Here is a 17,224-nt window from a genome sequence, read left to right as displayed (position 1 = left end):
TGATATTGAATGAGGCACATAAGACAAGATACTCGATACATCCTGGAGTTGGAAAGATGTACCAAGATCTTAAGACACATTATTGGTGGCCTAATTTAAAGACAGACGTTGCAACATATGTTGGGGAATGTTTAACTTGTTCCAAAGTCAAAGCTGAACACCAGAAGCCGTCAGGGTTACTTCAACAACCAGAAATCCCAGAATGGAAATGGGATGGTATTACCATGGATTTCATCACGAAGTTACCAAAGACTGCCTGGGGATACGACACCATTTGGGTGATTGTTGATCGTCTCACCAAGTCTGCACATTTCTTGCCTATAAAGGAAACGGATAGAATGGAGAAACTATTACGATTGTATATAAAGGAAGTTGTTTCAAGGCATGGAATACCTATTTCCATTATATCCGATCGTGATAGTAGATTTACATCAAAGTTCTGGCAATCACTACAGGAGGCCCTAGGAACTCGTTTAGATATGAGTACCGTGTATCATCCGCAAACCGACGGGCAGAGTGAAAGAACGATTCAGACTCTTGAAGACATGCTCAGGGCATGTGTGATCGATTTTGGAAACGGATGGGATAAATATCTACCATTAGCAGAATTCTCGTATAATAATAGTTATCATGCGAGCATTAAAGCTGCGCCATTCGAAGAATTGTACGGAAGGAAGTGTAGATCTCCTATTTGTTGGAATGAAGTAGGAGATCGACAATTAACTGGTCCCGAGATCATACACGAAACGACTGAGAAGATAGTACAAATCAAGAAGAGATTGAAAACAGCCCGTAGTCGCCAAAAGAGCTACGCCGATGTTCGAAGGAAACCATTAGAGTTTCAGATCGGTGACATGGTTATGTTAAAGGTGTCACCGTGGAAAGGTGTAATACGCTTCGGAAAAAGGGGTAAACTGAACCCAAGATATGTAGGTCCGTTCAAGATTATCGAACGCATTGGACCGGTAGCTTATCGACTCGAGTTACCACAACAACTCGCTGGAGTACATAATACATTTCACATCTCAAACCTTAAGAAGTGTCTTGCAAAGGAAGACCTCACCATTCCTCTTGAAGAAATCCATGTCGACGAGAAACTACAATTCATCGAAGAACCAATCGAAATCATGGATCGTGAAGTTAAACGGCTCAAGCAGAGCAACATACCGATCGTTAAGGTTCGTTGGAATGCTCGAAGGGGTCCCGAGTTTACTTGGGAACGAGAGGATCAAATGAAACAAAAATATCCACACTTGTTTTCCGATGACGCAAAATAGGTACAAGTTTAAAATTTCGGGACGAAATTTATTTAACGGGTAGGTACTGTAATGACCCGCACTTTTTCGATCGTTCTATACTTATAAGATTAATATTTATATAAATTAAACCTTACCAACATGATAAGCAATCCAAATTGTTGAGATTTATGTTTCCGAAAAGAGTTTTACACAACGTTTGACCGTCTAGTTTGACCGATGATATCACGAACTATACAATATATGATAATTATACGTTTGTGTATATATATGTATATATACATATTTAACATGATTAATGAATGTTTTAATATCTCATTTTGTATTAATAACAATAAGTTATAAGTATATTTTGAAACTACTAACTTAAGTTTTCAAAACGATAACCATACGTAACGTTATTTGACATAAATACTTATAACCTATAATGTTTATACATATATCGTATATGTAATGTATTTAATCACTTTTAAGGACTTAAATACATAAAATCATATAAGTGTATTCACAAAAGATAGCTATATTTGAATCCTCATTCTATTTTTCACAAGATTTCTATACGTATATCTAGAGTATATGTACTCGTATCATACCTAACTTCTATACGTATTTACTATTGGTATATACACATCAAATCACCACCTAACTAGCCCTTGTTACTGCCCTAAGGTAGAGGTAATTGCTTTTGTATGATTGTTTGACAAATACACAAGATTACAAGCTTAAAATTTTGTCCTTGCCCCCCCCCCCCATATCACGTTTTTAAAGGGTCTTCATGGATCCTCATTTTGATTCATTTTAACTTCAATTATCTTAGCTAATACACACACTCTTTCTTAACCTTTAAACTCCATAATCATCCAGCAAGTTACCAAGAAGATCTAGCCATAAAAACCTTACTTAATCACCATAAGAAAACTCTTACAACAACACTTCAAGAAATCCTTCCAAGAACACAAACTTACTTCCAATCTTTCATCCAATTCCATCACCCTTTTGGTTCTAGGTTCTTACTCCTCTTTTACAGCAACCTTGTCCAAGGAACTTGAGGTAGTAACTATGTTCATAACCTTATTCGATTCATATATATATATAGCTATCTTATTTTGTGGTATAAAATTTTAACAACAAGAACATAGTTTGAATGTTTTCAAAATTGTTTGCAAACTAAATAGATCCTTCTAACTTAACTTTTAAAATACTTTAAGACCTGTAATATATCTTAAATATATGCTAATTTAACAAGGTTTAACTTGGTTTTTCAAAGAACACCTTAAAAACTGTTTTTACGACGTCGGAGTGTAACCGGGGGCTGTTTTGGGTTGGATAATTAAAAGCCATCTTAAACTTTGAATTGGAGGTTTATTTTCTGGAAAAATGATTTTTACTATGAATATGTTAACGCATAAAAATTTTATGATTTAACTCAAAGTATAAGTATTTTTAGAAAAATAATCATTTAAGGTTGTTTACATGATGGAAAATGATTAACTTCATAAGTTTCACCAAAGTTTGACCTATGACCTGTGATTTTGAATACAAACTAAGGTATTTACAGTTCATATTCTTAAAGAGGGACTCGATCCAAGGAAGTGGCAAGTTGAACCAACGAAAACGGAGTTGTAACGAAGAAACTATGACCAAAACGAAATCGGATATCCAAGACTAGTTTAGCTACGTGATTAATTGGAAAAAAATTAAATAAACCACATCCTTCTAAAATAACATGATATTTTATATATATGTACTCATAATTTAATTTTATATGGTTCAGGATCACCCGTAAACAATACGAGAAGATTAATCATAAGATCCCATGATTGTACGCAACACGTCATTTGACAACACCGGTACTTTATGTACGCAACACGTCATTTGACAACACCGGTACCGTGGGTCAAGATTAATCTCGACCAATACATATTCGATGGGGGTTTTATTTATTTCATTGGGGGTTTATTAAACATCTAAATATGAACCATTAAAATTGAATTACTAACTACGGACTAAGAAATTATTAAAACTATTAAAAGTATAATAAGTATATATATGTGACGATTGTTTAAAATGGAAATATATTGATAAACTATATATGGATAGGTTCGTGATATCAACCGGAGACCAAGTCAAAATATATATATCTTCAAGACAAAAGTGAGTATATAGTCCCACTTTTAAACTCTAAATATTTCGGGATGAGAATACATGTATTTTATGTTTTACGATATGGACACAAGTAACTGAAAAATATATTCTACGTTGAGTTGTACCACTGGCATACTTCCCTGTAGCTTGGTAACTGTTATTTACAGCGGTATTGTAAACGCGAATCCTGTTGATAGATCTATCGGGCCTGACAACCCCAACCGGACTGGACGACCAGTATTCAACGGTTGCACAGTACTTCGTTTCGTGACTACACTTGGTACGGTGTAGTAAGATTTCATAATAAAGGGAATATGCGACGTGATTAAATGTTAAGTATGGTTACCAAGTGCTCAACCACTTAGAATATTTTTATTAAAACGTTTATATATGAAATCTTGTGGTCTATATATATATTGCTGCCGGCATTAAACCTATATCTCACCAACTTTATGTTGACGTTTTAAACATGTCTATTCTCAGGTGATAATTAGAAGCTTCCGCTGCAACATGTTGAATTTAAACAAGATCTTGAGTATGCATATTTGTGTCAAAAATAAAACTGCATATCGGAGGATTTGTAATGTAAATTATGCTAGAAATCGTATTGTTATCATCACATGTAAAGTTTGTAAGTCTAAGATTATCGCTAAACGATAATCATCTTTTTATTGTCTAAAGCTTGTATTAAAATAAGAGTTATGGTTTGTAATGTAAAATAAATGCAGTTGTTCTTTTAAAAATGTCGCATATAGAGGTCAATACCTCGCAATGAAATCATACGTTATCTAACTCGTTCTTATGGTTAAGGACGGGTTATGACACTATGCTACTTTATTCGTGCGCCCAAGGTATGCATTGCACCCAATGTGGGCCGCTTATATCCTTAAACCGGATAAAGCGTCGGGAGTTGAGCACAGTTCATCCGATCAGAATCTTCATAGCCTAGTTCCTCGTGACATGCTAATCGAGAAACCGCTTAGTAGGGAATCTAGTGTTCACACCAAGGTATATATATCCAAGGAGTGTCTCATAATCATCCCGCCACTACGTTATCTTAAATCATGGTGAACCACATCTTCTCTATCCTTAGCAGTTGCATGCTAGCTAGCTTATTTTAATTATATTGCTTTAATATTTTAATTACATTTATAAATCAAATCAACCCAACTATTGTCTTTACATAATTTGATATTTCGGATAAAGTGGTTTCTAGAATAAACCGGTTGGACTTAGTTGTTAGATTTTCCGAACAGTCGCCAATTTATTGGGACCAAAAGGATCCTACCTCTCCACACAAGGTATACCTGGCCACTAGTCTTGGATACTAAATTGTGTACAAACCCAATCTTAATTACTAGATTATCTGAATAAGCTCCGTTTCAAATTCGACCGCTCAAGGAACGACCTTAGGTCATATTTTCCCTTGCTAACCCATAGGAAGGAATAATAGATTTAGGCCCAGCATATATAAATTAAACAATCAACTTCTTCTGTTGATATCCTGAATTGACGTTTTACGACCTAACGACACCGCATAAATAAACCGTCCTATTCGGGCATATCATAAGGTAGTAGTTAAATTTTTGGCGCCACTGCCGAAGAGCGGTAGTATGATTTGGAGCCTATTTAGATTAGTTAGTTTTTTAGAGACCCTTTTGACGGAGGCTAGCTTTGTCAGAAGTTACTAGTTTACCGTAGATAGTTTAGATAATATTAGCTTAAGTTAGATTAACTAAAAAGTTTAAATGGACTTCCTTATTAGTGAACCTTTAGGATGGTTTAACCTACTTAGACCACTAAGAATTCTTTCGACACATCCTTTCTTCTATCCGATATCATACATTGTATCCATCCGACAAGATCCACACTTACCTGCCGATAGATCGATGATGGCCGAACACATCACTCTCGCTGACATCACCAAACCCTCTATAGAAGGACGAGGAGGACTGATACTCTATCTAGAGGTTAACAGAGCGTCTTTTGTGCTTAAGTATATCATCATATAACTCATTCACAACCATTGCCAGTTCCACAGCTTACTAATTGACCATCCCAACTCTCACTTAGATAGATTCCTCTCCTTATCCAACTCATATAAGCAAAACGGGGTTGAACAAGATGTAGTTCATCTGTATCTGTTCCCATATTCCTTAACTCTTAATGTAAAATCTGGTTCGAGGGGTTAGAACCCAACTCTATCACCTCATAGGAGAAAATGGCAACAACTTTCTTAATCAAGTACTTTCCCCCATCAAAATAAATCAGACATAGGAATGATATCGTAAACTTTCAACAAGCCTACGATGAATCCTCTACACTGCATGGGAAAGATTCAAACACTTGCTTCGAAGATGCCCAAACCACTGTCTTGAGAGCTCTGATCATATTTTGACCTTCTACAAAGGTCTGAATCAGAAAAATAAGTCTACTCTTGATGCTATTTCTCAAGGCAACTTCATGAACTTCACTGCTGACGAGGCCTGAAGATTGATCGAGGAGATGACTATGCACCATCATGATTGGAACACGGAAGATCACATTTCATCAGCAACATCGCTTTCCGCCTCTAATCCTATCGAAAATAAAACCATCAAATTTCTCTCGTACCAAATAGAAAACCTCACCAAAGAAGTAGGAGAGCTAAAGAAACTCCTGCAACATGTGCAATGATGCCAGAATTTACTAACCCACATCCGGCCAAGGTATACGAGGCTGAATGTGAGGACTCTATTGTCTACTCCGATAAGATCCTAGGTCATCCACACAACCCACCCACTAAACCCACTACACTACCAGAGACAAGTCTAGACGATATCCTACTGCGAATCATCCACATGATCACAGTAAGACAAGACGCAGCTGACTTAGTCATGACTAATCACTTGAGTAGTCTTGAAAATCAAATAAGCCAGCTAAATCAAAGTCTCGATTCTCTAGGTTGTCCTAAAAATGACTTAAAGGTGGCACATAGCCAACCTTTAGTTTCTTCTAAGGAGAAGAAACTAACTAATACCCGTTCGGTAGTAGTCATTGCCATACCAAACAAAATGTAGTTATTACATTTCATTAAAAATCAACTATATAGTTGAAATATAGTTACTATATTTCATCAGGAATCAAGTACATACTTTTTCAGAAAATCCTATTTGTGCCAGTTTTGTATACTCCAATCCCATTTATGAACTTAAAACTATGGAACTGACACATATAGCATCGCAAAATGAGCGATTTAAAACAATACAAAAGAGGCATGAATGAATAAATGAAATGTTGCAAAAGACTATAGACAAAAACTGGCAATCACATTTGTTGTTGTGCACCTGCATTTCTCATAGTCATCACCTAAACCCGATGAGAAAACACCCATTTCATTCTCGGGCCGTCTCAAGCAAAGACATAACAAGATGAAATCTTTCAAGCTTGACGGTAAACTTTCGGATACTGTGTTTAAAAATCCTTATAGTAAGAAGTATTTTAGGAAAATCCTATCAACCAAGGATAAGGTACCCGAAGTACCCAATGTCCCGCTGAACACGGATTGTTCAGCCATTATCTTAAATACTCTTCCTGAAAAACTAGGGGATACCGGACGATTTACCTTCCTTGTTCTATCTACCAATCTGGTACTATCTATTCTCTCACTGACCTTGGTGCCAGCATTAATCTCATGCCCTACTCACTATTCAAGAGACTCAAAATTGGAAACCTTAACCCTACCAAAATGAGCATACAGCTAGTTGACCAATCCACTAGATATCCTTAGGGAATAGTTGCGAACGTCATATTTAAGGTCGATAAATTCCTTTTTTCGACCGACTTTGTGGTTATGGACTATAAAGAAGACATGAAAACCCCTATCATCTTTGGAAGGCCTTTCATGAATACAGCCAAAGCAATCGTTGACGTCTATTCACGGACTATCACCTTGAGAGCCCGTGGAGAAGCGGTCACTTTCACGATCGACGAGTCTGTATGTCCTTCTGATGGGAACGCCGAAGTAAATACCATCTCCACTAGGAAAGTCACATTCTATTCTGTTAATGAAGAGAAGAAGATAGAAGTAAAAGACACGAAGAATAACCACTCCACACCAACACAATCTTCACTCCCACCTTATTTCGATCTTTTAATGACTGGAGAGGATTTCGTTCTAGAAGAACTCTCTGAACCAATTATAGTTGAATCTCCCGACCAGAGTGACGAGGAGGTGGATGAAGAAATTGAAATGGAAAGCCCGGATGAGAAGAAAGAGATGGAGGATTCTAGCATCGAAGTAGTTTCTAATGTTGTTACAGTGTTGGAGACATCAATGGACATCGTCCCACCTCCATCCTTAGAGTACAACATTACGACCAACCTGAAGTCACAAAGAAGAAAGACGGGTTTTGCGTCAGGGCTACCCTATAAACCATCACTCAAATATATAATGACATACACATCATGGAGTGATAAGGACCCCTTTGACCACCCTGCTCGAATCAAGTTAAACAAAGCATTCACTTCAAACCACCTTCTCCTCTTATTGGACACACTTTATTCTATGTCCACTTCAATCTCATTGGTATATATTACCTTTTATGTCTACTAATGGATGCAAGGGAGCCGCCTAGATTTCTTAAGAAATAAGGCTAGATTCAGACTCGTGACTCGAACAAAAACAAGCGCTTCTCGGGAGGCAACCCGTGTGTTTATTTTTCTATAGCTTTAGTAGTAGTTAAATTAGGATAATTAGCTTAATTGAATAAGTGAGAAAGTGAAACTTAAAATGAGATTTTCAAAGTTTCTTACTTCTCATGAACTTAATTGCAATATTTACATCATTTTCAAAGTCTTAAAATTAAAGGCAGTCAACATTTTAAGTGTTGGATTAAGCTTTTTAATCATACACTGATTTGTTGAACTTTCAAAAACCTAATTTTGAAACCCTCAAGTTTTCAAATAACTTTTTCATCAAAACACAAATCAGTGAGTCTATGGCCTAAAGCTTAATCACCTGTCTAGGTTTGATCTTTTCCATTTTTACAAGTAATAGACAATTATTGATGCCTGTGGTGGAGACTCTTTGAATAATGATGAAACGATAAGGAAACTCGTTGATTATTTCATTTAAAGTATTGGTGGATGGTGTATGGAGGATGAGAACACCCTAATGAGCTCGAGTACACTTCAAGAAGACCGATTCGAATCCAGCAGAAGATGGTTCCGACTCAGCCTACCTTCAGATGCTCAGCTCACAGCCGCACCAAAGGGGAGTAGTTCATTTCTTTCTCTTCGTTAATTTATTTGGTTCGTTATATCTTTAAACTATACCATATCCTAAGCTTATCACTAAGTGTGGGATTCCAACCTAATATTGAGCTTAGATACATTTTCCGACGTGTTCAAACTCTAAGTGTGGGATTTTAGCTCCCTAAAATCTAAGAATGAACATTAAGGACAATGTTCCTCTAAGTGTGGGATAGCGGTGTAATACACCGTAATTAGTTATGGGATGTTCGGAAAATGTTCTTAACTTAAAATATTACTAAGATTTTCGAGTATACCTATTATTTAGATTCTTTGTCCTCAACGAAAATTTTTCAAAAATTTTGACTAAATGATACTTTCTGAAAAAGTACTTTCGAAAATCAAGCTTGTTTGTTTTAAAATTAAGACAAATGAGGATAGATATCTTCTTAAGGATGAACCGATTCTTTTAAAGAGCATTTCATGACTAGGAATTATCAACCCAATATAATTGTTGTGAGGCACTCCAATAATGGCCCAATAAGCATTCATTTTTAATGCTTCACTATCTTTTCCATTGAGAGTGCCGATGTTAGCATTTAGAGTTAGAACTTGACCTTGACATACATTTCGAGGCTAATGGATAGTAAGCGCCATACGTAGTGTAGGTGCGATACTCCTTCCGAAATCATTCTGAATAGAGAAGACAAAAACCATCCGTTTCCGTTTCCACTCCACGCATTTAAACCGACACCCTCATCTCAAAGAGTTGATGAATCAGAAAATACTCACTCCCAAATTCACTATCAAATACGTCACCCTTTCGACCCTCTTTTCTTTCTCATTTCCAAAATCTAGAAATTCAAAGAGATAGATCGACCAAGTTTACTTCAAACACTTGTCGAAAAAATTATGAAATTCCAGACTATTTTTGATAGGTCATAAAAGACCTATTTCTGGTGAAATACCTTTCTCTCTGGGCACAAGAAGAAATAGACAAAGTTATGAAGACGGGATATACAAAAAAAAAAAAAGAAAAATAGTTAAGCAAAGTCTCAAAAATAAAGAAAAGAAAAGTCTTCAAATAAAAGTATATATCCCCCAAGAAAATGAAGATTGTGACCTAGGAGGATTGCATAAAATAAGTAAAGTCTTTGCTGAAAATCAGCACCCTCTAAAGGAACTCTTCAACAAAAATAGAGTATCATCTTTCCTAGAAAAAGTATATCCTCATAAAACTAAAATCTATCGAACCTCTTAAACATTTCAAAGATTCGAAAATCACCCTTTTAGCGATATCAAAACCTTCACTTTTCTCCTCAAATTAACCTTTAAACCCGCTCTTCCACTTGAAAGAATGATTAGGGAGAAGATCAGTGTCGTCCATATCTGACCGGTGGAGATTTGATTCTTGGTCAAGCCTATGACAATACTTGCAACATGACTGGCTATGAGCGAATTCATTTCATAGATTGATAGGGAACCCCAAACACTTGAGTGATTTGAGTGACTCGTGTAAGGAAGCCAAAGTCATGTAACCTCCCCTCATGCTTGCAGAGATAGTACCTACCCTTTTAGAAAACGGTTTGTATGATCTTGCTCTTATAATAAATAACAAGCCACTTGAATAATAGAATGGAAACCTCAGAAGCATCCTTGAACTCAAATTAAAAGTAAGGTTTGCTTGAGGACAAGCAAAGTCTAAGTGTGGTATATTTAATATCGGCTAAATAGTCACGTTTTTACCCCCGATATTAGCCCCATTTATGATAAAGTAATTGACTTTATCATCTAAATAAGCATTTATTTGCTTCATTTGGTAGATTATGTCATTACAAAGGCTATGTTTCAAGAATTACTAAAAACGGATTAAAAACGAGGAAAAACGAGCAAAACCGGCTAAGACGATTAACTCGCGTTTAAATAACTTATTTTATAATTTTTGGAAAAGTTTATTTACTTAATCTCATGTTGTAGGATATTTAATTACAAACTCATGGGCGTAAGAGTCGTCAAAAGCGGAGCTAAAACGAAGATTCTATGTCATTACGAAGGCTATGTTTCAAGAAATCAAGTTACGATCCAGCGAATCAGCAAGCCAAACAGCCTGCCAAACGGCTTGCCAAACGGCCTGCCACTATGACAAATGGCCTGCCACACTGGTCAAGCAAACGGGTACAGTAAACGGGCAAGGCTGGCAAACGGCCCCTGCAAATGTCTTGCCAAACAGCCTGCCAGCCGTTTGCAGGCAAAATTCAAGTCCATGTTGATTAAATGCTTGGAATAAACTAGAATGCACTTGTTATCCAATTTATACTCGCTCTCCAAGGTCACCTTGGCCACCAAGTTCTCAACATGCTTTTCTTGGTCACCAAGCTCATTTATTTACAACTTTGCCATCAAGCCTTTTTGTTGGTCCCTTGATTAACAATAGGAGTATTGTAGGGGGGGGGGAGAATACAATTTCTTTTAATTAACTAACCAATTAAACACGGTTTAGTATTCAAGCATGTAATTTAAATAGAGTCAAAGGTCATTTTTCAACTGTTATTCTTTATTGATTAAATCACAAAGAATTACAACTATCCTTGGCAGAATGATAGTCGGTTGATACAGATTTACCGAGGTATGACTATGAGGATAAACTTATAGCTATTACACGTTTTGGACTCTAAATAAATAAACTCACACCACTAGTTGTTACAATAGTGGATACAACAATTTATAGTAGTCCTATTAACCGTGTAATGGTTCTATTGTCCACTGGTACATAGGATGTCTGTACTTGTGGGGACAACTGCATCAGAGAGTGTGCTCTCCTCTTTCCTCTTTCGAAGCTATTTGCAGGAATAACCCAATTCGGTTTGGCACCACTATTCATTTAAACAAATAGAATGTTGTGTTCCCTAGGCATTGACAAAGTATAACACATGTCTGCACATGTGTTAAACTTCTGCATTCCCACGTGGTCTTTTAAGGTCACTTGTCAGCCGCCGACGCGTGTCTTTTCCTGTTCAACTGTGTCTTTGACTTTTGTTGAATAGTACAATTGATGTAGACCACTCAGGAAACACCATGCTTGTAATGGAGCATGGCTGTCTTGTGTTGTATGCTGCTTACCAGGTTTACTGGTTCTTCTTATGCTGAATCACTTGATATTCTTGAATTGCTGGGTACTCATCCTGTGCTGATTCAAAGAATACACTCTACCTTGTGCTGGTAAACTAGGCAGCATACTAAACACTAGACACAGCAATATTTGATGTCTATACATAAACAAACTTGTGCTGACCGCACATAACATTTTAGTGCAAATAAATTATAGTTTTGTCATAATTAAATCCTTAATTATTTTGGAGACTCAACAATCTCCCCCTATTTGATGATGACAAAACTTATGACATTTAGAGAAAATACTAAAGCTAGCACATAGGGACCTATTGAAAAATAGGCAGTAAACTTGTCCCTTTTTAAGTTTATTTTGGGATCTTTTATTGAGTTATCTATATCTTATAATTCGATATGATTTTGAAGATAAACTCATTTCACTTTCATTACAACAGATTATATACAGTAATTGCAAGAACATCATAATGAAAAATGAAATAAACAAAAGATACAATTTGAGCACTAGAGGCCTATCTATCTTTATCTTTATCTAATTCATCTTCAGATAGCTCCTCTTTTTTGATTTTCCAGGCTTCAGAAAATAGGATAGGTATATCAGTAGGGTCAAATACAGGGATATGAGGAGATATAATGATGGGATCTCTTCTTTGTGGGACTTCACCAGTAGATTTCTTTCCTTTAGGTTTTTGAGAGAGTACTTCTTCTACGTTTACTGCTGGTGCATTCCCAAATTTTGTTTCTTTGTTGAAGAGCTCTTGGAGTTCTGGCTTCAATGTCTTCTTAATACCACTTTCAGCTTTACCGATGAAGTACTCCAATATCTCCATCCATTCACTGAATCCTAAGGATCGTAACTCATCATAGTTTATCCTTTCTTGAACATTATTCTCCCTGCTGACATTGAAAGCTCTTTTTGAGCCTCTGTGCACTTTGATGATCTTGATGGGATTTGATCTTCTGTTCATCACATCACCATACCTTCTCCTATAATAATGATCAAATAGTTCTATGGTTCGGTCAATTTCTATAGGAGCAGTAGCAGGTGCTTTCTCAGCAGCTTCTAGTTTATCAAAGGCCTTATCCTATTCCTTGACAATGGCTTTAACTAATTTGAGAGACTCAGCCTCTTGCTTTCTATCAGCAGCCAATCTGTCTTCTTCTTTCTGAAGCCTTAACCTCTCAGTGAGTTCAGCATCAGTAGCCTCCCTTCTTTGCCTTTCAGCTTCTAAGCCCAATAGATAATCATCGGCAGTAATTTTCAGAGATTTTGCAGTTTCAATCATCTTTCTACCCTCTTCAGTTCTAAGGGCAGCATGATACTACCTCTTGAAATTGAGCTTTCTCCTCATCAGTAGAGAGCCTTTGACCAATGTTATTTAAATATACACCAATTTCAATGCCATAAGTCAAGGCAGTGTTATAGAATGGATGATCAAGAGGATGATGCAGCAATCTAACCTAACGTATCCTTTCATTAATAGCTGCTTGTCTTTGCTCAAGTAATTTTGGTACAGTGATCTCCAGTGTGACGACCCGAAAATTTCCGAACAAATTTAAACTTAATCTTTATATAATTCCGACACGATAAGCAAAGTCTGTAATTTTAAGTCTCAAAATTTTTTTGAAATTATATTTATGTAATCAATTACCCTTTGACTGTACTCGACGATTCACGAACAATAGTTTGTAAGTAATTATATATATATATATATATATATATATATATATATATATACATATATATATATACATATATATATATATGTACATATATATATATATATGTACACATATAAATATATATATATGTACATAAATATATATATGTATATATATATATGTATATATATATATATATATATATATATATATATATATATATATATATATATATATATATATATATATATATATATGTAAATGTGAAAATATATAATAATCTGAAATTATAAAATATAGAAATTAAACATTAATTTGAAATATGTAAAATAAGATACAAAACAATTAAGTGAAATGTAAAATGAATATATAGACATATATATAGGATTTCTATAATTACTATGATATGTAAATCATATATTATAAGTAATAAATATTCAATAAAAGTATTATATTTTATATACCTATTAAATATTACACAATTAATAAATTGAAATATTAATGTATTAAATGTAATTACAAGTTTAATTCTAATTGATATATTATTATTACATTCATTATTATTATTATTAATATCAATATCTGTACTATTAGTATATTTAAAATTTATAGATATGAAATTGCTACCTTTGATTTGTTATATTTGATTATTGATATGCTATTACCAATTATTAACATTATTATTAATAATAAAAGGTTTATTAAAATTATTAACATTAAGATAGTTTATATCATTATTAATGTTATTAGTATTAAAAATATTAACATAATGTTATTATTATTACAGTTATAATTGTTAATATTATTATAATTAGTAATTAAAATTTTTTAGTATTATTATAAGATATTATTATTTCCATCATCATTAATAATAATTATTATTATTATCAAATATTATTATCATTATCATTATAACTAGCAAATAATACAATTATGATGATTAATAATGTTACCAATATCAATATTAGTATTATTTGATAACATCAATATTATTATTACTAATTATATTATTAATCTTATTAGAATATTAAATATTATAATTATTAAATCACGTACAAAATCAGAATCAAAATTAGTTTGATGTACCTTTCATACTGTAATTAATTAGGAATCCTGTCTATAAACTAGTACCAATCACGACCAAAGCCAGAAGAATAATCCAAGGATCAGTTACACATCGACTTCATACGCATTTTTTTTTATTTTCTGTTAAATATTATGTCGACCTTAAATCCTTTATATACATGATCAATTCCAATATTAGATAATCCATACAACCTTCTTTCATCAACAAACGACTATACATTACCTTTATCTATCACAGATCAATCGAATTTAATTGAAAAATTTAAGAAACACCATCGACTGCCCTGTTTCATCACTTTTTCCTCATAAATTGAATTCAAATAAATTGTCAAAATCTAAAAGTGCAGTCATGTTAGGATTCAGTTATGTAAACTATCTGCAAAGTTTGAAGCTTCAATTCCTTTTCTTGCTTTTTAATTTTGGAGTCAAAGTGTGATTTTAAAAAGTCAAACCTGTTGTTCATCGTCAAATTCAAGTTCAGGTTGATGTTTTAGGATCAATTGTTGAATCAGATAGTTTCTATGAGTCGTTTACATCCTTTTTCATGTTATAAGCTTTGCCTAAAACATCCTCAAAATCAAAATCAGAGTTTGAGTTCAAAACTTGTTCTTCGCGACAGTTAATGTCTTTATTTTTTTTTATTTTTTAGTTTTTTCAAATCCCATGTAGATAGGTCGTACCTGTATCCTAGCAAATCCTAAATCAAGATAAAAATCAATCCGTGTTATTCTCTGGTCGAGTAAAGTCACGAAGAAGAAGAGGAAGTAGATAACAGATAGATATAGTTTAAATAAATATTAGGATGGTATATATTCAGAAAAACAGAAGATGGAAGGGTGGTTAAGGGATGTTTGGGTTTAGCAAGAGGTCTCGAGTTCGAGCCCGGTTCGGGACTTTATTTTTTTAAAGGCTTTTTGAGGTAGTTCTTGATTTCCAAAAACCTTTATTATCATGATTATTGTTATTATTATTAGAATTATAATTTATATCATTATTATTATTATGATTATAATAATTATTATTATTATTAGAATTTTAACTATTAATACTATTATTAATACTAATAAAAGTATTAACTATCAAATATTATTATTATAATTATAGTTACAATTATAATTATTATTGTTATTATGGTTAAGTTAATTATTAGCATTACTATAATAATGTAATTACATATTATTATCATTAAAATGAATATTATCATAATTATAATTATTATTATAATCGTTACTATCGATATTAAGATTATTATTATATTTATTACTAATATTATTATAAGTATCAGTATTAACAAAATCATTATTAGTATTATTATTAGTAAAATTATTATTATTGTTAGTAAATCATTATTATTATCAAAACTATATTTTAAACATATAAATATTTTGTATCTAAAATATACTTGCTACATATACTATAATTATATTAAAATTTCACATAACTATATATATATCAAACCTATTAATATTGTTTATACAATTACATACAAATAACAAACTATCGATTTTTTATATAAAACATTTAAACAATTATGTATATAAATATGGATATATTAATATAACTATATAAATATTAACCATTATGAAAACATACACAAATTAAACATACACAATATATAAATTAAAGATATAATAAATAAATTTGTTCAATTATGATTATATGTTTTAATATATATATATATATATATATATATATATATATATATATATATATATATATATATATATATATATATATATATATATATATATATATATACATATATATGAATAATATAGGTTCGTGAATCCGAGGTCAACCCTGCATTGTTCAGTTTTGTCATATGTATTTTTACTATAAAATACATTAGGTGAGTTTCATTTGCCTTTTTACCCTTTGTATTTTTGGGCTGAGAATACATGCGCAATTTTTTATAACTGTTTTACAAAATAGACACAAGTAATCGAAACTACATTATATGGTTGAATGATCGAAGCCGAATATGCCCCTTTTTGCTTGGTAACCTAAGAATTAGGGAACATCACTAATTTTGAGAATTAGTGCACGCCTAATTGATGCGAATCCTAAAGATAGATCTATTGGGCCAAACGAACCCCATCCAAAGTACTGGATGCTTTAGTACTTCGATGTTGTTTTATATCATGTCCGAAGGATTTCCCGGAATGATAGGGGATATTCTTATATGCATCTTGTTAATGTCGGTTACCAGGTGTTCAATCCATATGAATGATATTTTCGTCTCTATGCATGGGACGTTTATTTATGAGAACTGAAAATGAAAATCTTGTGGTCTATTAAAATGATGGAAATAATTATTTATGTTAAACTAATGAACTCACCAACCTTTTGGTTGACACTTGAAAGCATGTTTATTCTCAGGTATGAAAAAAATCTTCCGCTGTGCATTTGCTCATCTTAGAGATATTACTTGGAGTCATTCATCACATATTTCAAAAGACGTTGCATTCGGGTCGTTGAGTTCATCAAGATTAATATTAAGTCAATTATAGTTAGATATATTATGAAATGGTATGTATGCCGTCAACTTTCGATGTAATGAAAGATTGTCTTTTCAAAAACTAATGCATTGTTTGTAAAATGTATCATATAGAGGTCAAGTACCTCGCAATGAAATCAACTATTGTGAATTATTTATAATCGATATGGACTTCGTTCGGATGGATTAGGACGGGTCTCTACATTTGGTATCAGAACGG

This window comes from Rutidosis leptorrhynchoides, chromosome 7, assembly GCF_046630445.1.
Source record: "Rutidosis leptorrhynchoides isolate AG116_Rl617_1_P2 chromosome 7, CSIRO_AGI_Rlap_v1, whole genome shotgun sequence".
In the NCBI taxonomy this organism is placed as follows: Eukaryota; Viridiplantae; Streptophyta; class Magnoliopsida; order Asterales; family Asteraceae; genus Rutidosis; species Rutidosis leptorrhynchoides.
The sequence above is the reverse complement of the archived record's forward strand: the minus strand, read 5'-3'. Positions refer to the sequence as shown.